At 38.3% G+C, this 22,396-nt stretch overlaps 1 pseudogene; it reads right to left on the bottom strand.

Annotated features, from left to right (window-relative positions):
* Positions 1-5,945: 5,945 nt before the first annotated feature.
* LOC109679178 (small ribosomal subunit protein uS11-like) lies at positions 5,946-20,372 on the bottom strand (annotated as a pseudogene).
* Positions 20,373-22,396: the final 2,024 nt, after the last annotated feature.

Genomic DNA, 22,396 nt, shown 5'->3' with positions numbered 1-22,396 from the left:
TTATAACCCCAGCCCTAGAGTGGCAATGTAATAAATGCAAAGAAAATCCAATTCTCCCCTCCCCCATTCTTTTCCCTCCCCTGCACTGTGTTCTTCTTCTCTTTTCTCTTTAGAAGTGTGCATTTTTAATGTGTAGTTGGAGGCTCCAGGTTGAACATCTCTAATCCAAAAATCCCAAATTCAAAGTCCAAACTTTTTGAGGGCTAGCATGATGTCACAGGTGGAAAATTCCACACCTGACCTCATGTGATAGGTCATAGTCGAAACACAGGTCCAGTGAAACTATTGTATAAAATCACATTCAGCAATGTGTATAAGGTGTGTGAAGCAGAAATGAATTTCATATTTATACTTAGGACTCATATCCTACACAGTTCTCTATGTACATGGAAATGTTCTAAAATGTGAAAAATCCTGAAATCATGAATAATTCTGGTCTTGAACAATCAGATGCAGCATCCTCAGCCCGTACTGATTTCTTTCAGAAGACAATACCACACCTGCCCCTGTCTGTCACAGGGAGAGCTGAGTCTCCTTGCTGAGTAGCTCAGGTTGACTGTGGCCCCTTAAGCAGCATGGTTTTTCCCTTTGAAATCTTGCAACAGAATTACACCATTGTGGAAGAAAAATCATATAAACTGACCAAGGCCCTAATAAAGGTGGTCTGTGTTCCCTAGGAAGACCTAGGCAGAAGGCTTCCTGCCCTGTGCCTCTGGGTATCTGGACCACATCTTCGGTTTCCAAATCTTCTTGTAGAATAGGAGTCAGACTTTCCACCTGAAGGACTCTAGGACTCTAGAGTCCTAGAGTTCTTTCTAGGACCTAAGACTAGGTATTGGCTTGATTGCTTTTTGATCAGATAATTATTTTCAGCAAAATGACTGATTTCTCTTTACTGATGACAGACCAAGTCTCCCAGATTGGTAGTTCTACTACCAATCACACATCCCCTAGATTCTATGACTCAGTTTCCTCATAGCCAAGCATTCTTCTTCCCTCTTCTTTATCTGCCCCACTACCCAGCTTTCGTATTCTATAATATTTGAATGTTATAATTTATAGCTTTAGGGATACTTTTGATTCCATGTAACAAATTCCAACCCAAATTTGCTTAAGCAACAATCATCTTAGTGTCTCACACACAAAAATGCTTAGAAAGAATGTGAGTGTGAGACATGGCTGGATCTAGGGATTCAATGGTGATCTCAGGATCAAATTTGACTCCATTTTTTTCACTGGCTTTGTTCCCTTGGAGGTAACCAGTTTTTAGATCCCACATGGAAGTAAGATGACTGAAATGGCTCCAGTGCTTGCAGGGTATGAGATTCAAATCCAAGGGAAACAACTGCCCACCCCTCTCCTGGAGGGTCCAGTAAAATTCTTATGGACTCTGGTCACAAGCTGACCACTGAACCAAGCACTGAGCTGAGGAATGGCTTCTCTGATTGGGGCTGAGTCTCCTGGGAAAAGATGTGGACTGACAGTTGGGGGAGATGATCTCCCAGAGAAAAACCAGGCACAATCACAAGAAGACTGGATGGATACGGGGAAGAAAAACAAAGAAGTGAAAATAAAACAGGATTCCACATGAGACATACTATTTCCAAGAAGAAGGATTTTTAGTAGTGAAGTATAAAACAGTGGAATTTGAGTAGTAGCTTAAAAGTCATAAGTGGCCTTGCAGTGATTTGAAATCTATTGTAGTCCCACTCTGTGTACTTACAGCCTTCCCTGTGGAGTGGGCGGGAATAGAAGGGTCACGTGTACACAGAGCATCTAATACAATGCTGGGCACATCCTGTGCACTCAATGCTTTTTTCCTTCAGCTTCTTCATCTGGATAACTAAGGATAATAGTGGCTGTCTCAGAGTTGATGAGAAAGTTCGATGTGTTGATGCAAGTATGATAGTTCGATGTCTGGCCCATCACGATTTATGTGTTAGGTGCTATACTGTGTGAAATAAGTGCTACTGTCTGAGTTACAGCAACGAAGAAAGCAATGCTCAGGTAATTAATAGTGGGCCCAGGATCGGAATCCATCGCGTTCCACTGCAGACACTTACTTTATTTGATTTACCACTCCATTGCCATTACTGTGCGTCATCCAGAAATTATGACGGCAGAGATATATAACTACTTTCCTGTCAATGGAGCGGATTTCCCATTTCACAGTCCACACCACTTGGCAGTGCAGAAATGGGACCTTGTTTACTTCTGAGCTCAACTTAACTCATAGCCCCCATTTCCACCCATGGCATCTTGATAGCTCGTTTGCTTCTTGTGCCAAACCCTGTCTCTGCTGGGTAAATCCTGTGGATTTAAGATTTCCCCTCCCCCTTCTCTCTGGGCTCGGGAAGCCACAAGGCATGGTACAGGGGTTGGCTTCTCTGTTGGTGTCTTCAAGGGCTTGTCTCCTTGCTGCATCCTTGGTTGCAGCATTTGCTTTCCTCTCCAGGGGATGTCTGCTATTTTTGTCCCAGCTTCAAGAAGTCCTCACTCAGCTACCTCCATCCCCTCCCTGTGGCACAAGAACTTTCAGTCACTGTTCTGTATCTCAGAACTCAAGGCCTTCACCTTGAACCACTCTACCAGCCTTATTTTATTTTTTTCATGAAGGGTTTTTGGAGATAGGGTCTCATGAACTGTTTGCCTGGGCTGGCTTTGAACCAAGGTCCTCCTGATCTCTGCCTCCTGAGTAGCTAGGATTACAGGTGTGAGCCACCGGTACCCAGCTCCTTCTTCTTTTAAAACTCTGAATATACTTGTTGTCATTTCTAGCTTATTTTTAGATTCAAATTGGATCTCAAATCTGTTCTACTCATATATCTCCAGCCCTATGGTGTTCCTAACTCTTCTTCACAAGGGTCTTGACAAGGTTGTCTTGACAAGGTTGTAGACAAGGGACAAGAAATAAGCTCTAGTTCTCAACCCAGGATGACCTCTTCTTGACACAGGATGTAACTGGCAGAATTTAGGTAAGGCATTGTAAGGGAGGAAGGAGGAAATACACATGTGCTCCTGACATTTTAGAGCAGATCAGGAGGAAAAAGAGGCAGTGAGTGACACATCTGGAATGTGATATGTTGGGACGGTGACGAGGATATTTTAGGAGCTCAAGCTTAATGATGTGAGCTTTGAACATGAAGTAGAAAGGAGGCTTCTGTTGAGAGCGAGGGTAGTAACGTGGGAAATGTGGGCATAAGAAGATAGCTCTGGAATGGGGTGTAAATGTACAAATACCGTGGGGCAGTAGTTCCAAGCTCTGGAGAAACTATAAAGATACAGTTTCTTAGGCTCCTCAGCCAGAATCCCTGTGTTAGACTATCGGCTTCCAGTTGCTTTTACTGTTACCAGTAAATACCAGCCAAGTATGTTTTTGGAAACATGGTTCTAGAAGTCACGGGGGAACTAGACAAAAATGCAGAAATATAAAATGGCCGTAGTGTACATCAACCTGATAGGCTGGTTTTCAAACGACTTTGTTGTCTTAGGACCTGTCATAGGAATAAATGCTTGACAAGTAAGAACACCGATCTGAAAGTAATTTTCAATGACTTCCATGTAGAGGAAAAGATGTTTTCTTTTAAAGTGGTGAAAGCTATCATGTTTGGAACTCTCTGTAGAAATGGGTTGGCTGATAATAAACACTGAAGTGGAAAAATCATTGAGGAAAGATGTTAGATTGGCTTTCTCTTATGTAATGAACCTAATTAAAATAATATCTTAACATTAAGATTTATTCCACTGGACAAATTTCAAACAGTTTTATCTTCTTTGCTTTCTTCTGAACAGTTTAAGATCAAGGACTGGTATTTTTTTTTTTCATTTTTCTTTTATTATTCATATGTACATACAAGGCTTGGTTCATTTCTCCCCCCTGCCCCCACCCCCTCCCTTACCACCCACTCCACCCCCTCCCGCTCCCCCCCCTCAATACCCAGCAGAAACTATTTTGCCCTTATTTCTAATTTTGTTGTAGAGAGAGTATAAGCAATAAAAGGAAGGAACAAAGGGTTTTGCTGGTTGAGATAAGGATAGCTACACAGGTCATTGACTCACATTGATTTCCTGTGCGTGGGTGTTACCTTCTAGGTTAATTCTTTTTGATCTAACCTTTTCTCTAGTTCCTGGTCCCCTTTTCCTATTGGCCTCAGTTGCTTTAAGGTATCTGCTTTAGTTTCTCTGCATTGAGGGCAACAAATGCTAGCTAGTTTTTTAGGTGTCTTACCTATCCTCACCCCTCCCTTGTGTGCTCTCGCTTTTATCATGTGCTCATAGAAGGACTGGTATTTAAAGTTGGTGCTTCACTTAAAAATCCTCTCCAGGCTGGTTTCGGGTGGCTCATGCCTATAATCTTAGCTACTCAGGAGGCAGAGTTCAGGAGGATCAAGGTTTGAAACCAGTCCAGGCAAATAGTTGGAGAAATCCTATCTCGAAAATACCCAACACAAAAAAGGGCTGGTGGAGTGCTCAAGTAGTACACCACCTGCCTAGCTAGTGTGAGGCCCTGAGTTCAAACCCCAGTACTGTAAAAAAAAAAAAACTTCTTCAGGTAGAAGGATCTGGAGTAAGCCCTGTTTATTTATAAGATCTGTGCTTTGTTGTGGTGTTGCAGGAGACAATGGGGAGAGCCTGATTTTCATCATTTCCCATGGGTTTGAGGACTTCCTTAGAAGTCACACTCAAATGCCTTTTTTCAAGAAGTCCTAGGAAGAAAGAAGTGTCCATGGAGTTGGCTGAGCTGTAGCTTCAGATCATACTCCCTTTCATTCAGTTCTCTTGGGTAGTACTTTAATTTTTTCTGTCTGGGTCTCCTTTTGTGATCTTGGGCATGGAATGATCAAGCTTGGATTTTAGGATTTATACAATCTCAGCCATGCTGGACATTGAGGTGCTAGAGTCTGAGGATGGCCTTTTAAGAGAAAGTGAAATCCCTCAAGTTGCATGTCAAGTTTCTTTGTGAGTAAGATTTTCTGAAGAGAAGATTCAAATACTCCTTAGATTTTCAAAGATGCCTTTGGCTTCAAAGTGATTAAAAACCTAGCAAAATCTTGATGCCAAATTCCAGTTCTCCGCAGGAATCTGACAGTGCTAATCAGTGGTCACTGTGGATTACATAGAAGAATAGAAGGTCATCAGATGAGACCTGGAGGGTGAACTTTCCCATTCTGAGGGCTGCTTGGATTGGCTCCCTGTCCCTTGATAATGCCTCTCTGGTCCTTATTTTAAAATGTGGGCTGCTAAAGGGATTGAGGGAGGGACTGAGCTGGGAGGGGCCCTCACAGATGTCACATCAATGTTGTTTCTTGAGCCACACTTGGACATCACATCACATGGTCTTGTACACTGAGATGTGAAGAGCGATCATCTCTCCAAGACAACCTAAGGAGGCTGCCCAGACAGATTGTTCTGATAATACCATAATAATTGGTTTTATAAAGCTGTATATTTTTCCTCAGTGCTTAAAAATTACTTTGAATACTCCCCTCCCCCACTTCTTAATGTACTTGGGCATGAATAGTTATTTCCAGGGGAAGAGAAAGACAGAAGTAAATCATTTCTGAGCATTTAGGGTATCTGAAGCATTCAGCGTATGTTAGACACTTTCCTGTGGTGACATATTCCAATCCACAAAGAGCTCTGGGAAGTAGTGTCATGTTCCAAACTTACCTAATGTCACTAGCTTTACCAAATGTGGTTTTCCAGCCAGTTTCTACCCACCAAATGTGTGTCTTGGGCAGAGGGTGCCTTGGGGCTAAGCCCTGGAGGCTTCTCCTCTAGTCACCTCACTCAGCTCTTGCTTGTGCAATCCCTCTACTCTTCTGTTTTCTTGCCCTCACATGTCACAAGTATTCCTGTCCCTTTAAGCCTACTGCAGTCCTTCTGACGTTGGTGGACTGCTTCTCTTTCCTTATGACCAGCCATTACTTCCTGCACCCAAGGATTCAGTCCCATGCCCTCCTCGTCCCAGCTTCTGAACACTCCAGGATCTCCTGCCTGTCAGCTTGTCCTAGAGCCAGAGGGCTGATGTGAGGAGACTGTAGAAGGCCGAGGATTGCTGAAAGAACAAATCCAGAAGTGGTGGCTAAAGTCCAGACTGAGTCCAACCAAGAGCACTGCCCTGTGAAAGAGACAAACTTTCTCAGAAGCACAGCTGAGGACAGACATGTAAGCTCTGAGTTTATAAGAAAAGCAAAAGTGCAAAGGAATTCAGCTGTGTCAGAGACAGAATTCCCTTGTGATCAGTGAGCCTCCACCTGCTCTGTGAGCGCTGTTCTCTTGACAAGTCCCAGAGTTGCTGCCCTTCCAGTCGCTTGTTGAATTTTTGATTCCAACACATGTGCAGACTAAAAGGCAGCCTCAGGGGTGCAGGTTTCTGGAACTCTTTCTTCTGCATTTTCCCCTTGGCCTCTCTGCTCCACAAATTCCCATTATCTCAGCCCCCAACCCCCAATCTCCCTCTCCCTAATTCAGCACAATTGAAAGGCATTCTTCTTTTATATGTCTTTTTAGAACTTCAGACCAGTGAATATATTGACATTAATTGGTTTTTTTTTCTGTCTGAAGCAGGAAGTAATGTGTGTGAGGGCAGTTGTTAATGTCTATTTGGATTAGTATGTTAAGTTTGAGGATAGGGTATTGCACACAATAGGCCTTCAATAAACACAGAGTGTGCTGCATAAGGACACATCAGTCAACAACAGACTACATACATATACGATGGTGTGCATAAGATTATTGTCTAGTGACATAAATATCTTGGTTTGTGTAAGTGCACTCTATGATGTCCACACAATGATAAAGTCACCAACTATGAAATTCTCAGAGCATGTCCTGGTCATTAAACTGCACATGACTGCATTTGTTAAATGAACACATGAATATAGGAACAGAGAAAGTGGGTGGATCACTCTTCTGGTTTTGATCCAGGTTGAGTATCATGCAGCCTCAGGTAGATGCAGCTATGCTCTCTTCCCCTGGGCCTCCTTTCCAAGCCCCACCCTCTGGCCTAGATGTCCTGAACGGATTATCTTCCTCCTTTCTATTCCCACCTCTGCCTTCCTTCAGTATTCTTTGTTTGGAAACATAGTAACACATCCTTGTTTTACTTTATTCATACTGAGTTACTTGCCACCCCAAATCTGTCATGATATGAAGTGAAAAATTTAAATATCTACTATGTACCAGTCACCGCCCTAGGAGTTGGAGTAGTACAAATGCTGGTCCCTAGCAAATGATGTTGCAGACAGTGAGACATGCAGGTGCTACTGGGATATGACCAAGGCTCAGCAGGGTCAAAGGTGAGACGCTTTGCCTTGTTATGGAAAGGCTGCTTGCCATAATTTCTCACTTCTCGACTCTCCCCACTCATTGTCCCTATGTATTTTTTTTTATTCATTTATTCACATATGCGTACATTATTTGGGTCATTTCTCCCCCTGTCCCTCTACCCCACCATTGTCCCTAGGTTTTGAGAACTCTTCTTTGGCTTGTTACTCAGCTCCTGGTTATATATACATTTGATGGTGCTGGAGATCAAACCCAGGGGTTCATGCATGCAAGGCAAGTGCCCTACACTGAGCCACCCTAGTCCGTCCTGGTTACGTTAATTGCCCCTGTCTCCATGCTGTTTGTAGACTCTTTATAGACTCTGCAGCACTTCCTGCTTACGAGACTGGCATCCTTCCCTATTTGACGCTCTATTTAATCACAAGCCTCAGTGTAACATTTCTCTCATGAGGTGCTCAAATCTCAGGTTCCTGTGTAAGTTATTTTATGGGGCTTGGTGACAGGGCTCTGGTCGTAGCTATGTCCTGTGTCATATCATGAGAATATTTTTGAAACATGCTTAAAGTCCCTTAAACATTCCTGAAAAAAGTAGGTGTTGGCCTGCAGTCTTGTATGGCTTCAGTCAGTTGACTTTGATGGGTGCCACCCAAGTATTAAAGCCCTTAGCAAGGAGAGGCCGTCAGGAGAGTTCTGTATGAAATCCTTAGTTTTGTTTATTGACCAGTGGTCACTATACTTCTAAATTTTTCTTATCTGTTTAGTTTTTCCCTTGTCTGCCTTTTTTTTTTTGGTGATAATTTTTCTAAATAAGACATCATAATATTTCACTATTTAAACCATAAGGGGAAAATAGCAACCATATGGTGCCAAATAAAAGTGTTTCTTTATGCTATTAATTCTAGTTATAACAAAAATAAAAAGCTTTCTTATCAACAAACCAAAGCCAACCTGAAAATCTAATGGACAGATCTCAGTTATAAACATCTAAAAATATATAAGAATGGACTTTATAAGAAATATGTGGGGACCATCTGAAGAATAAATACTATTTGAGGAAACAAAAAAGGATTCAAGCAAATGGGAAATATGTCTTGCGTTTGGAGAGGAAAATTACATCTTAAAAATTCTGGGGTTTGAACTCAGGGCCCACACTGTGACCTTTTTTGTGATGGTGTTTTTCAAGATAGACCTCATGAACTATTTGCCTGAGCTGGCTTCGAACCGTGATCCTCCTGATCTCTGCCTCTGGAGTAGTTGGGATTACAGGTGTGAGCCACTGGTGCCCGGCTACATCTTAAAAATTTTAAACAGTTGTATTAAGAATAGCAGAAGTACAATTAGCTATACATATTTAAAGTGCACCATTTGATAAGTCTGAAATATGCAGACTGCTGTGAAGTTATTACCACAATCATGAAAGTCAGATTGTGCATACAACCCAGATGTTTCTGTGTGTTTCTTTTCAATCCTTCCTACTTTCCTTCTCCTTCATCTCTGAGCAACCAGTGGTATGCTATTACTATTGATAAATTTGTAATTTTTAGAGTTTTATATAAAAGGAATAATACAGTATACATTATTTTTGGTCTAGATTACTTGAGATTCATGCAGATAGTTGCATATATGGGTAGTCTGTTCTTTTTTTATTGCCGAATAGTATTTCATTATGTGGGCTAACCATAATTTGCCCACTCATCTATTCTTAGACTTAGGGTCGATTCCATTTTGGAGCTATTACAAATAAAGCTGCTATGAGCAAGGTGTACAGATCTTTGTATAGATCTCTATTTTCTTTTCTCTAGGTTCAGTGTCTAGGAATGAGTAGCTGGGCCAGAAGATGGCATGTAAGAACCTAACAAACTGTTTTCTGAAGTGGTTACACCATTTTTAAATTTCTACCCTCAGTTTATGAGTTCCAGTCCTCGATAACTCTACTAATATTTTGTGAGGTTAGATGTTTGAATTTTCATCTTCCTAGCTGTTCTAATAGTTATATTAGTGGCACTCATTTTAAATTGTATATGTGTGGGTACAAAGTAATGTTATGATTTATGACTATGAAGAGGGATAATTATTTCAAGCTAATTAATATATCCATATCTTCAGATACTTATTTTTTTGTGGTGAAAACACTTGAAATTTACTCTTGGTAATTTTGAGGTATATAATACATTGCTTACCATACTTACTATTCAAAGAAATATATTTCAATGAAAAATGTATTTCTTTTGCTAATTAAGACTTTGTATTCTTTTTTTTTTTTTTTTCCTTTTTTTTCCGGTGCTGGGGACCGAACTCAGGGCCTTACACTTGCCAGGCAAGCGCTCTTCCACTGAGCTAAATCTCCAACCCCAAGACTTTGTATTCTTTGACCACCACCTCCCCCATGACTCCCTGTGTCTGCCTGACCTCTGGTAACCTCTGCTCTGTGCTCTGCTTCTTTGAGTTTGGTTGTTTCAGATTCCTCCTATGTGAGACCACGCAGTTTTTGTCCTTCTGTATCTGACTTATTTTACTTAGTATAGTGTTCTCTCATTCCCTCCATGTTGTCACAAGTGACAGAACGTCTTTTTCAATGCTGGATAGTATTTCATTGTGCATGTATTCCATTCATCTATCTGTTGATGGACACCGAGGTTGCTTGCACATCTCAACTTTTGCGAATAGTGAGGCAATGAACAGGGGAGTGCAGACATCTTTTCATACATCACCTTCAAATCATTTCAGTTAATATGCAGCAGTGGAATTGCTGATCATGCGGTAGTTTTCAAGGAACCTCATGCAGTTTTCCATTTGGTAATATAAGTTTACATTCCCAGCAATCATCATGATTTTTCTTAGCATTTGTCTAGTGACTAATGATGTGATTACGTGCCATCTATATGTCATCTTTGGTGAAGTGGCTTTTCAAATATTTACCCATTTAAAATTTTTAAAATTTTTCTATTTGTTGAGTTATATATTTCACATACAAGTCGTTTCTCAGCTATCTGCTTCGTAAAGATTGCCTCTTAGTCTAGATTTTCTTTTCTTTATCTTAACCATGTCTTTGGAGGAGCAGAAGTGTTAAATTTTGAAAAGGTACAGCTTATTAATTTGCTATTGATTTTTAATGTTGGAGTTGATAAAGCTTTGATAAAAGTCATGCAGATTTTTTCCATGTTTTCATCTAGAAGTTTTATAGTTTTTGGAGACACATTTTGGTATATTATTCATTTTGTGCTATTTTTTTTTTAATATATTGTGTTAAGTAAAGATCAGGGTTTATTTCTTTATACATGGGCATCAAACTGTTCTAGCACCACTAGTTGAAGATGCTCTTTTTCTACTGAATTGCCTTTGTGCATTTATCATAAATACATACATGTGTGGTTTTGTCCCTGGATTATCGATTCTGTTCCATTAAGCTATTTGTCTACCTTTGCAATGATACCGTGCTGTTTTGATTAATGAAAATTTGTAATATGCACTGAACTCAGATAGTGTTAGTCTTCTAATTTTGTTCTTCTTTCTCAGAGATATTTTAGCTATTATAAATGCTCTGAATTTCCTCATGAGTTTTAGAATGAACTTGTAAATTTCTGCAAAAATACCATCCAGGGTTTAGACTAGGATCACATCAATTTATAGATCAATTTGCAAAAAATGGGCACTTTAACTATACTGTGTCTTCCTGTCCATGAACAAAATGCATCTCCCATCAGTTATGGTCTTCTTTACTCCTGGTAAAATTTTGGTGTTTAAGTGAGTAGAGGTTTTTCATATCAGTTAGCAGATTTGTCCCAAAGTATTTAATGCTTTTTAATGAAATGATGTCAATGTGTTTCTTTTTTATTTTAAATTTCTGATTTTCTACTGCAGTTAGTTTTTGTATTTTGATTTTGTAACTTGAAATTTTGTCAAACTCATGTATTAGTTGTCTTATCTTTTCTTAAGTTCTGTCAGATTGTGTACATACATGATTCTGTCGCTTATGAATAAAGATAGTTGTACTTCTTTTTCATTCATCTGGATGCTTTTTATTTATGTTTTTTGCCTGACCGGATTGGTTAGAGCTACTAGTATAATGCTGAATGGAAGCAGTGAGCAAATATAACTGTCCTGTTTATGATCGTATGGGAAAAGCATTCAGACTTTTACCATTAAGTATGATGTCAGTTGCAGGTTTTTTGTAAAAAGACATTTTATGAAAGATTAAGAATGTCTTCTTGTAACCTTAGTTTGCTGAGAGTTTATATCAGGAACAAGTGGTGAATTTTGTCAAAAATTTTTGATATCTGTTGAAATAAACAATATTCTTGTTAGTTTTGTAACATTACGGATTAAAGTTAAATGTTAAGGCAGTCCTGTGTAATATAAGCTTCATTTGGGCATGATGACATTTTATTTTATTTTATTTTATTATTCATGATGACATTTTAATATGTTGTTGGATTCAATTTGCTAAAACTTGTTTAGAATATTTGCATCTACATCTATAAGGGATATTTGCTCTGTAGTCTCATCATTTTGTTATGTGGTTTTCTGATTTTGCTATCAAGGTAATGCTGGGAGATTTTACATAGAATTTGTGTTATTTTTCCTTAAAAGTTTTGGTAGAATTCATTAGTGAAGATAATTTATTTCTCTACTTCTTTTTTTGTGGGAAGTTTTCTAACTACAATTTCAATTTCTACACAAAACTTGGGGCTGTTTAGTAATCATTTCTTCTTGAGTGAGCGTTAGTTACTTGTATCTTTCAAGACATTTATCAGCTTCATCTGAGTTGCCAAATGGATTGGCAATGGTTGTTTCCAATATGACCTTATTACTTTTCATAGTAGAATCTGTGGTGATATCACTGCTCTTATTGCTGATATTGGCAAGTTGTGTCTTTTTTTTTTTAAATCAGTTTGGAGAGTTTATTAATTTTATTGATCTCAAGGAACCAGTTTCTCATTTCATTACTTTAAAAATATTTTAAAAATTATTGATATTGATCTATTTTTAAATTTTCTGCTGTCTACTTTAGGCCTAATTTTTCTTCCTAGCTTTCTAAGGTAGAACTGAAGTCACCGAGGTGAGGACTTTTTATTTTCTAACATAAACACTCAGTGCTGTAGAGTTTCTTCAAAGGACTGATTAATGATCTTTTGACAAATCCTGATACAATGTGTTTTAATTTTTCAGTTAAAATACCTCTAAATTTCCATTTTGATTTCTTTTTTGGTCTATAGGCTATTTAAAAATGTATTTGGTGATTTCCAAGTACCTGGAAAAATTTCCAAAGATTTTTCTGTTTACCAGAGAAATAGTCAACTCTCTTACTGAAATTGCAGATTAATCTATTATTCCTTGCTATTTTATCAGGTTCTGGTTCATATATTTTGAAGTACTCTGCTAATAGGTGTATATGCATTTAGGATTTTATGTTTACTTGATGAATAAGCCCCTTTATCATTATGAAATGACATTTTATATCCCTGGTAATATTTTTCCTCTGAAATTTACTTTGTCTGGTATTATATAGTCTCTCCCGATTTCTTTTGACTAGTGTTAACATAATGTATATTTTCCATCTTTTTATTCTTAAAATGCTTATGGCTTGAGAGCTTCTATCTATCTATCTAATCATCTATCATATATCTATCTATCATCTATCATCTACCTATCATCTATCAATCATCTATCTATCTATCTATCTATTATCTATCATCTGTCTTTTTCTCTAGTGCTGGGGACAGAACCCAGGATCTGGCACATGCTATTTAAGCACTTACTATGTTGGTTACATGCCAACTCCCCTGTAATTTTGTATTTAATATGGACTGCCTTGACAGCACATCAACACTAGTGTTGGTAAGGTTAGTATTTTTTTTGTTTTTCATTTGACTTGTTCTTTATTTCCACAAATTAAGATAGCAATGTTAAGGTTTCCAATCAGGAGATTTCTTTTGATAATTTTTGCTACTTTCTTTGTCAAATTTTTGAATTATGTCCATAGCCCTGTGCTATATTTGCAAGATACTTTGTAGAAATAATTTTCAGTCTAAATTTTTTTGCTTCAGAGCAGTTTATGTTTCTTATTCAAATCCCCCTGGAAACCAGCACCATGAGACAATTTTAACTCAATTGCAGGCACTAAGATGGTTTGGACCATAGCTCCTTGAGTGCCCACGGGCCCTTCAGATTATCTTCATTTTGCAGTGTAACTCTTTGTGGTCCAGCCCAATGCATGGTAGCTGTGAGAGATGTTCACTAGGGCCAGAATGGACTGGACCTGGGAGTCCTTCAAAACTGTAGCTCAGCTCTTTAGCAACTTTTCCCAGTGCATAAATGTCCCAATAAAGGGCCTTCCAAATTTTCTTGGTTTCTGGCTTGGAAAGTTTTCACGATCTCTTCACTCTGTTGCCTTCAAGTAGAAGTGCTATTTCTTACTTAACTAGTCTGTGTCTACTAGAAATAGACAGTAACTGCTTTTTATCCACATCTAGGACCTCACGTATTTGAAGAATGAGGCCCCCAGGTCTCCTGTGTCTTGGGACAGAGTATCAATATCAGGATGACACACAAGAACATGGCTGCTTAAGGCAAAGTTGAGGTAAAGTAGGAAGTTCTGTTGTTGACTGGCATCTCAGCAGCCTTGCCTTTTTACCCAGGAGGAAGCAGCTATGGAATAGGGCACCATGGGCTGTTCCTGCTTGGCTGGCAGCAAATCTCCTTTGGGTGTCCATCTTCACTTTCTCTTAACTGTTGGTAAATGTCTTTAAATAAGCTTTTAATTTATAGGACAGAATTAATCTGAAAAATGATCTGAAAGCTGCTGCTTGTCAAATTTGATTGACAATGAGTGAAACTTGCAGAAAATTTCAGTGTAGTTTCCTTGTTCAAATCACCCACCTTTCTGAACTTCATCCTCAGTGTTTAGGCAGCTTTCTGTCACTGTGACAAAATACTTCAGATAAATCAAACTTAAAAGGTGGAAAAGTGTATTTTGGATCATAGTTTTAGAGGTTCCAGCTCTTGGTTGCTTGGCCCCATTGCTGTGGACCTTGGCAAGGCAGAAGAACATCATGGCAGAGACCTTGTGGTAGAAAAAAGCTGTTCCTTGATGGAGACCAAGAAACAAGGAATGAGAGAGAGAGAAAGAAAGAGAGGACAGGGCCCCAATATCCCTTACAAGGCACACTTCCAATGGCCTAATTCCTTCCCACTAGGCTCTACCTTTTTAAGGTTCCACCACCTGCCAACAGCGCCACAGGCTGGGGACCAAGTCTTTACACCTGGCCCTTTTGGGGACATTTAAGATTCAAGCCATGAAAATTCAACTTACACTTAAGCAGTAGTTCTTGATGCTAGAACCCTGGACTGAGGAGGGGAAGATGAGTAAGTGGGTGAACATGTAAGCCAACACATCATTGAGTTTCACTCCTACCCTCAGATTTTATGCTTCTGGGTACCAGAAACTAAACCACACCAGAAGTCGTGCCTACTGGGATCTGCAGTGCCCTGACATTGACCAGTCACAGGACCAGAAGGGGAAAAGTATGGAATCTTATTTTTAAAACAAAGACTTAAGAGATTATTGGTTGTTTCTAGACCTGGCTACTCAAAGCACCTGAGAGGACCTGGAGATAGAGCTCAGTGGTAGAACATATGGATTTGATCCCCAGAACCACTCAAAACACAACACAACAACAAAGTCCCCAAACCCAAATTACCCAAAGAATTTGTGAAAAATATAGAACCTTGAGACATACCTCCTTTCACGGTGTCCACCCTAAGGCCTTAGTCATTGAATGAAACTAGGAACACATGTGTGCATATATTTAATATTACTGACATAAAATAATCATTTATTATTAGTATCTTTCACAGTTCTGGAGGTTGATAGAGCCCAGTGACTTCCTGCAGAGAAGGTTTCTAGGTTTCTTATGCAGGGAAGCAAAAGGTGGCTGAGGCTGGAGTCATCCTGAAGCCTTCCTTTCTCAAGTACCTGAGCTGATGGTCACAATACCAACTCTCAGTCTCTCCAGGTAATAGGAAAAGAATCTGCATTTTCCAGTAGCACTCTGGGGAATTGATTATTAGTCAGTGAGGCAGTGGTCTATAGTTTCCTATTAGAAATTACTGGACAACATTAAATTTTAGTTCATTAAAGTTGTAAAACTCTAGAATTCAAGCCATGGATTTTCTTTTGAAATAAAACTTAGCTTGTAAGTTAAGAGAATACAGTTGTTCTCTAAGCAGAATGTTACATGAAGACAAACTCTCCAAATACAGGTATTATCAGAAATTCTAACAAAAAGCGAATAGAATATTATCTTACATAATTCTATTTACTTGACTGGATATACCTTTATTGAGTTATTGCCATGTACAACACACTGTACTAGGAAAGGGGTAGGTATAATATTTTCATGGCTAACAAAAGTTTCACATTACCCATAGCATTCATGCATTAACCTGATCCTACATTTCCTGGAAACTCAAACTCCACATGCTGCTGGTGGGACTTGTGAGTCTTGACAGGAGAGGAAGTGAGAGCCCTTACATGGAGCAGAACTTCCTGTTAGGCTGCTGGCTGTGTTTGGCCCATGGACAGCCATGGGCCAGGACTGGGGCTAGTGCTCCTGAGGTCCAGAGAATATTTGCCTCCTAACATGGTAGGGTGGGGTACATGTGACCATTACACGAGACAGTCCTGTGTCACTGATACTTATTACTCTTTTAGCATTTGGTCCCATTTGGGAATCATCGCTGCTTATACACTTTTCACATCTCTCAAAGATATTTTAACTAGTCTTAAATAAGACAAAATGTGACTCTGCACTGGGTTTTCTGTTTCAAGCATTAAAAGCAAAATTACTTAAGAGAAGCATAACAGTCAATTACTTCTCATCTCATTATAATCTCTAAATATATGTTGATGGCAGATGATGTCCCCCCTCCTCTTTTTTATTCAACAGATCCCAAATTGATTCTTACTGAAAAGAGTCTTTAAAAAGAGAAACTAGAGGCTTCCTTATATTAAATGGAAAAAGGCCAACCAAGTTTTATGCTAAGTGATGAGTAACAATACTGTGGTTTTTCATGTAAACAAACTATTCTGTTGTTTAATGCTTCTTACTTCCTAATTTAGAATTGCAACAATATCCAGGAATTCTCATTTTCTGGTGGAGAATCTGAAATCTTTATGGGTTCTCATGATTCAGTTTAAAGCAAGAGGAAATGTGTTGCAGACATTTTCCTTGAACATTCTCCTTCTGGACAGGAAGTGGGCAATGTCAACTGAAAAGGTGGTCATCAGATGGAAGGAAAACCTGACAGTATGATAAAATGTCTACCTCCCCAACTTAATGTGTTTTCTTCTTTGGGTTTCTAATTTAGAAATTAAACCAAAGCTGAGGACCTTTCAGGATCAGGGAGCGAGCAGGTCAAAGGACAGCTGAAAGTGATCAGGGAGTGAACACTGTACAAAGAGCCTACCCAAGCCCCTTTACTGAGATGGGAGCTTCAGAGGCTGCCTTCTGCAAAAATGAGAGTGCCATTTATGGTGATAAAGGTTAGATGACAGTCCTTCTCTGTTGCCTTGAGGTAAAACTCGTCTCAATTTTCCCATCTTTATAATGGAGATGATAATGTGGAACATTCTGTAATATAATTTATCAGAAATTCTCTTTAAAATTCTCAAAAGGTATTGCACGAATCTAAGACAAAGGTGCTCAAATAATGCTAGTGAAAAATGCATTTCTACTTTATTTGGTAGGGCGGCCATATTTTCGAATAATTCCATATAAAATTAAATCTCTGAAGGCAATATAAACTCCAAAAAGCCAGTTTGAGTGTCATATTTGCATTAGTTTACATTTTTAATTCTGTGTTTTTTTCCATGTTTCTTTTTCTTCAATTGTTAAAAATATACGTACTTATAAAATAAGTATTGATCACTTACTGTGTGTGAACACTGTACATTTCTTGGTGGGGCACACCAACAAATAATGAAATATTGGCCCACTCTTTATAGAACTTACACTGTTCACCTGATCTTGGAAAAAATGCATTTTGGTATCATCAAACTGATTTGTGAGTTTTAATAAGTGTGCTTCCTGAAATCATTCATTGTAAGATGAAGGTAATTGATCAGGGCTAGTGTTAATAGACATTTTCAATGTAACAGCTTTCATCAGATAACATAATGTGTTTCTTAGAAAGGAAGTTCAAAAGGACCAATTCTGTTAGATTGCTGACCTTGACCTCCTGTGGCCAAAAATCCTGTTTCCCTATGTTTTTAAAGGAAACACGTTTGAGAAAAGCTCCCGATCCCAGATTCAGTGGTTTTTCCTTAAGGCCTGTTTGGAGAGACAACAATGGAATTCTGGGAGAGATCTGACATAAGTGGGCTCATCTGATCTCTCTCTGGAGAGAGAAGTGTTTGTTTACTCTGCTCAGGGCCCTATATTCCTCTGCATGTGTTATTATTAGACTTCTTTGAAGTAGAAAAGTCATATGTCATAGACCTCCTTGTGATTATAACTTTAAGGTTGTTTTTCTGTTATGTACATAGAGCAGATGGAAAAGGAGAAACACCTGTTTGTTGAAAATTTATTCTGAGACCTTACAGAGCACAAGTTTCCAAGTTTTAGTTTTCTATACAGTGTTGCATTTGTTTATCTTACATCCTAGGCCTCTTTCCATTTCCTAGGCTTTCAGATAGGTGGCCTTAAAGAGGAAAATATTGCATCTAGAACTCTGGAAATTTATAGAAAATCGTGTGGTATCTAGAAACTGTTTTGGATTAGAAGTTTTTTGTGAACCATGCCTTGCTCTGAGCACATTTATTGTAAAGAGCAAATGAGAGAAGCTATAGAAATAACTTTCAGAATATAGCCATTTGAAAAACTAATTGTTTTTTATTTCATTGGCTCAAACATCGCTTATTTGTTTTTAAAGGTATTTTTAAAATTCAAAATGAAAAAAATCACGATATTTTAAAAAGTGGTATGCAATTCAGTTGCTTTTACTCCTTTGCAATAATTCTAGGCTTTTGTAATACATAGATTTATTTTTCCTTTTTTAGTAGTTGCATAGTGTTCCCTTGTGTGAAAGTAAAATACAAATTCTGTATTGATAGATGTTTAAATAAAATTCTGTTTGACTATTAAAAATCCACAATGGGCACTCAAGTTATGGATACTTTTGTACATTCTCAAGCATTTCTGTTTGAAGCTAAACATGTGAAAAGAGAAGAAATGCATACAAGATGATATGTTGTTGAAGATGTGGGCAAATTATGTTTATCCCTATTTTTTTAAGTTTTTATTTATTTATTTATTTTTGGTGGTACTGGGGTTTGAACTCAGGGCCTCACACTTGCTAGGCACATGCTCTACCACTTGAGTCACTCTGCCAGCCCAATCCTTACTTTTTTGTTTTTATTTTTTGTGACTTTTATTTTTTCTTGTTTTATGTTTATGCTTATTAAGGAAAAATTCCATATCAGGCAATTACAGAGCAGACTATAAGGGTATAAGGGTAATGTTGTACAAGACAATTCAATTCTGTAGAATCCAAGTCTGCTTCTAGAAAGATGGAGTAGATATACTTTTGCTATTCCTCCTGCTAACTATAGATTAAAATACTGGACTCTGTATGTAAAATAGATATTCAAAGACTCTGAAAGATGGAGGGACTGGCTAGGGACCTTGGGAGCTGGGTTTTTGTGTTGTTTCATGTATCTCAGAGAAATTGACAACCTGGAAATGCCAATGAATGGAATAAAAAAGTCTATGGAAATGGGCTGTCTCTAGGCAAAGGATCAAGGGAATGGCACTCTGGCAACAAACAAACAAACAAACAAACAAAAACTCTTTAGGTAATATTTGCTTTGTTCCAGCCAAACCCACATACAGAAACTGGTCCCATCCCCCCCATGTACCTCCCTGCTGGCAAAGGCCCAGACACTCACCCTGCCAGTCTGCAACAAGGTGATCCCACCCCACTATTTTCAGTGAGGGCTGAGTGGACACTTGGGCGCTTCACCCCTAACCTGCAGAGTCAATGGATACCACATGGGGTAACGAATGATTCTACTTCCCTCTCTTGCTGGGGGTGGGGTCAGTAAGTGGTAGTGAGGCCACCCCACAGTATGAAAGAAACTTTATGGGCAGCAGTAATGAAGAGCACTTTCTGTCCATCCTTACAGAGGCTAGGTGGAAAACATGGCAGTAACAGGTGACACCTTCCTTCCTTCTTCAAAGGGGTGTTACAGGATGCCTGCTAAAAATGCAAGACTTAAATAAGATACAGACTCATAATATAATACTTAAAGCACACATGGTTCAATTGAATAACACTCATCATAGCAAGAACCAGGAAGATTTCACTGGAGTGGAAAAAGGCAACCAAACAGAAGCCAACACTGAGATGGTACAGATATCAGAATGCTCTCACAGTGATTTTATTTTTTATTATATTTATAATATATTATTAAAATATTAAAATACATTAATATTTTAACATGTAATAGATATTTATTGTGTATATTTTATATATATATATATATATATATATATATATATATATATATATATATATAAACACAAAGACAATTCATTAACAGAAAATAGTTTGAGGAGTCCTGTTCACAGGTGATGGTCATCCACTGCAACTTCCCTTCTTGCAGGTGGTCAGAGAGGATGGGGGTGACATCCTCAATCCAACCAATCTTCATACCCAAGTGAGCAAGGGTCCTGAGGACTGATTGGGCCCCAGGTCCTGAGGTCTTGGTCCTGTTTCCACCCGTGTCCTAGTTCTTGGTATGTAAGGCAGTGATGTCCAGCCCCATGCACCTCTGGGCCACATCCCGGGCAGCAAACATGGTAGCATATGGACAGAATTCATCTCATCAGCCTTCACCTTCATTCCACCAGTCACATGATAGGAAGTTTCCTTTCCAGAAAGATGAGTGATGTAGACAAAGGTGTTGCTGAATGATGCAAAGCAAAGATGTGGCAGACACTCAGTACATTCTCTCCTTGGGCCACCTGCAGAGTGAGGTTAATGACCTGTTCTTCCTTCTTTTTCTTCTTGTGAAGTGCCATTTGTGCATGCTGTCTCTACCAGACTCTGCCACCAGAAAGAGAGCCTCACAATAAATTTAAAACATGAATTTCAATAAGTAATTACAAACACAGTCTAAACAAATTTTTTAAAAATAGAAATTCTCAGCAAAGAAAAAAAACTTAGAAAAGAAATAGATGTTATAAAAAAAGAAGTAGAAACTTTGAAACTGAGAAATATAATCACCAAAGTAAAGAACTCAACAGAGGGGCTCAACAGCAAAATGGAGGATACAGATAAAAAAGATCTGAGTTTTAGGGCAGATAAGAAGAAAATACTCCTTTAGAACAAAGAGAAACATAGTAAAAAAAAAAAATTACTAGGACTTTGGTTCCATGTAGGACTATAACAAAGATCTAATGTTCACGTCATCAGAGTTTCAAAGGAAGAAGAGGACCTTGGCATGGTTGAAAGATTTTTTTTTTGTGAAAATAAGGGCCCCAAATTGTCCAATCTGGCAAGAGGAAAAAACCTATTGATTTAAGGAGCCAAGCAAACCATCAACAGGGTAAACTCAAATATTTCTGTGCCAAGATACTTCATAGCCAAACTCCTGAAAACTAAAGACAGAAAAACAAAACAAAACAAAATAAAACCTGAAAGCAGCCAGAAAAAAATGCTGCATCACTTACAAAAATTTAAGTGACAGTGGATTTCTCATTAGAAACTATGAAGTCTACAAAGAAAGTAGCACATTTTTTTTAAGTGTGTAAGGAAAAGAATTGTTCACCCAGAATTCCATATTCAGGGACATATCCTTCAGGACAGAAGGGAAAATAGATACTTTCAGAGTGAAAGGAAGAACTCTCTTCCCCAATGCTCATGTCCTAATTCCTAGAATCTGTGGTCATACCACCTATGTGGCAAAAGGGACATTTCATATGTGATTAAGTTCAAAGTCTTGAAATGGGGAGATTATCTTGAACAATTTGGGGAGGACCAATGTAATCACAAGGTGGTTATGAGAAGGAGGCAAGAGGGACTGTGTCAGAGAAGAAAATATGACGATGGAAATAGGAGAGAGAAAAGAAAGGAGAGAGAGAGAAGGAGGGAGGAAGGGAGGGAGGAAAGGAGAGAGGAGGAGAGAAGGAGGGAGATTGTGACTGATTTAAAGATGCCATCACTAGCTTTAAAGAGGAAGGAGTCACAAGGAATGTAGAAAAGGCAAGCAAATAGATTCTCCCTAGCGCCTTCAGAAGGAACCAAGACTGATGACACCTTGACTTTAGTCCAGTTAGAATAATTTTGGACTTCTAACCTCTGTAACTGTAAAGTGATAATTTTGTGTTATTTTAAGCCACCCATTTGTGATGATTTCTTACAACAGCAACAGAAAACTAAAATACTCAAATAAAGGAAAATGAAGATAATTTGTCTGCAACAGATATATCTTAAAGAAATGGCAAAAGAAATTTATATAGAAAAATGATGCAAAAATAATACTGCAACATGAGGTAGGAAGAAAGAACACAGTAGGCAAAAAATATGCAAACACATAATAGATTTTCCTCTTCTTGAGCTTTCTAAATTATGGTTGACAGTAGAAATAAAAATAATAATACTATCTAGTTGGTTCTTAATTAGTAAAGTAAATATTTAAGGCAATTATAAATAGGAGTAGTTAAAAAGTGGTAAGCAAGATAAAGTTTTTACATTTATCTAAACTGCTTATTGGTCAACACTAGTATATTGTGTTTTATATATATATACATATATATGTATATATAAAATATAATATGTACACAGCAATATACCTAAACATATAGATAAATCAAGTTGGAATTCTGAAAAGTGTTCACAAACATAAGAAGCAAGAGAAGATGTTGGAGACGTGAAGAGGAAACAAAGTAAAATGGCATGTGAAACCCTAGCATATCAATACTTACGTAAAATGTAAATGGTCTAAATACATCAATTAAAAGACACACTGGTAGAGGGGATAAAAAACATGCTGCCCACAAGAAACCCATTTCAATTATAATGATAAAAGGAGATTGAAAGTAAA

Source organism: Castor canadensis, chromosome 3 (genome assembly GCF_047511655.1).
Source record: "Castor canadensis chromosome 3, mCasCan1.hap1v2, whole genome shotgun sequence".
In the NCBI taxonomy this organism is placed as follows: Eukaryota; Metazoa; Chordata; class Mammalia; order Rodentia; family Castoridae; genus Castor; species Castor canadensis.
The sequence above is the reverse complement of the archived record's forward strand: the minus strand, read 5'-3'. Positions and strand labels throughout refer to the sequence as shown.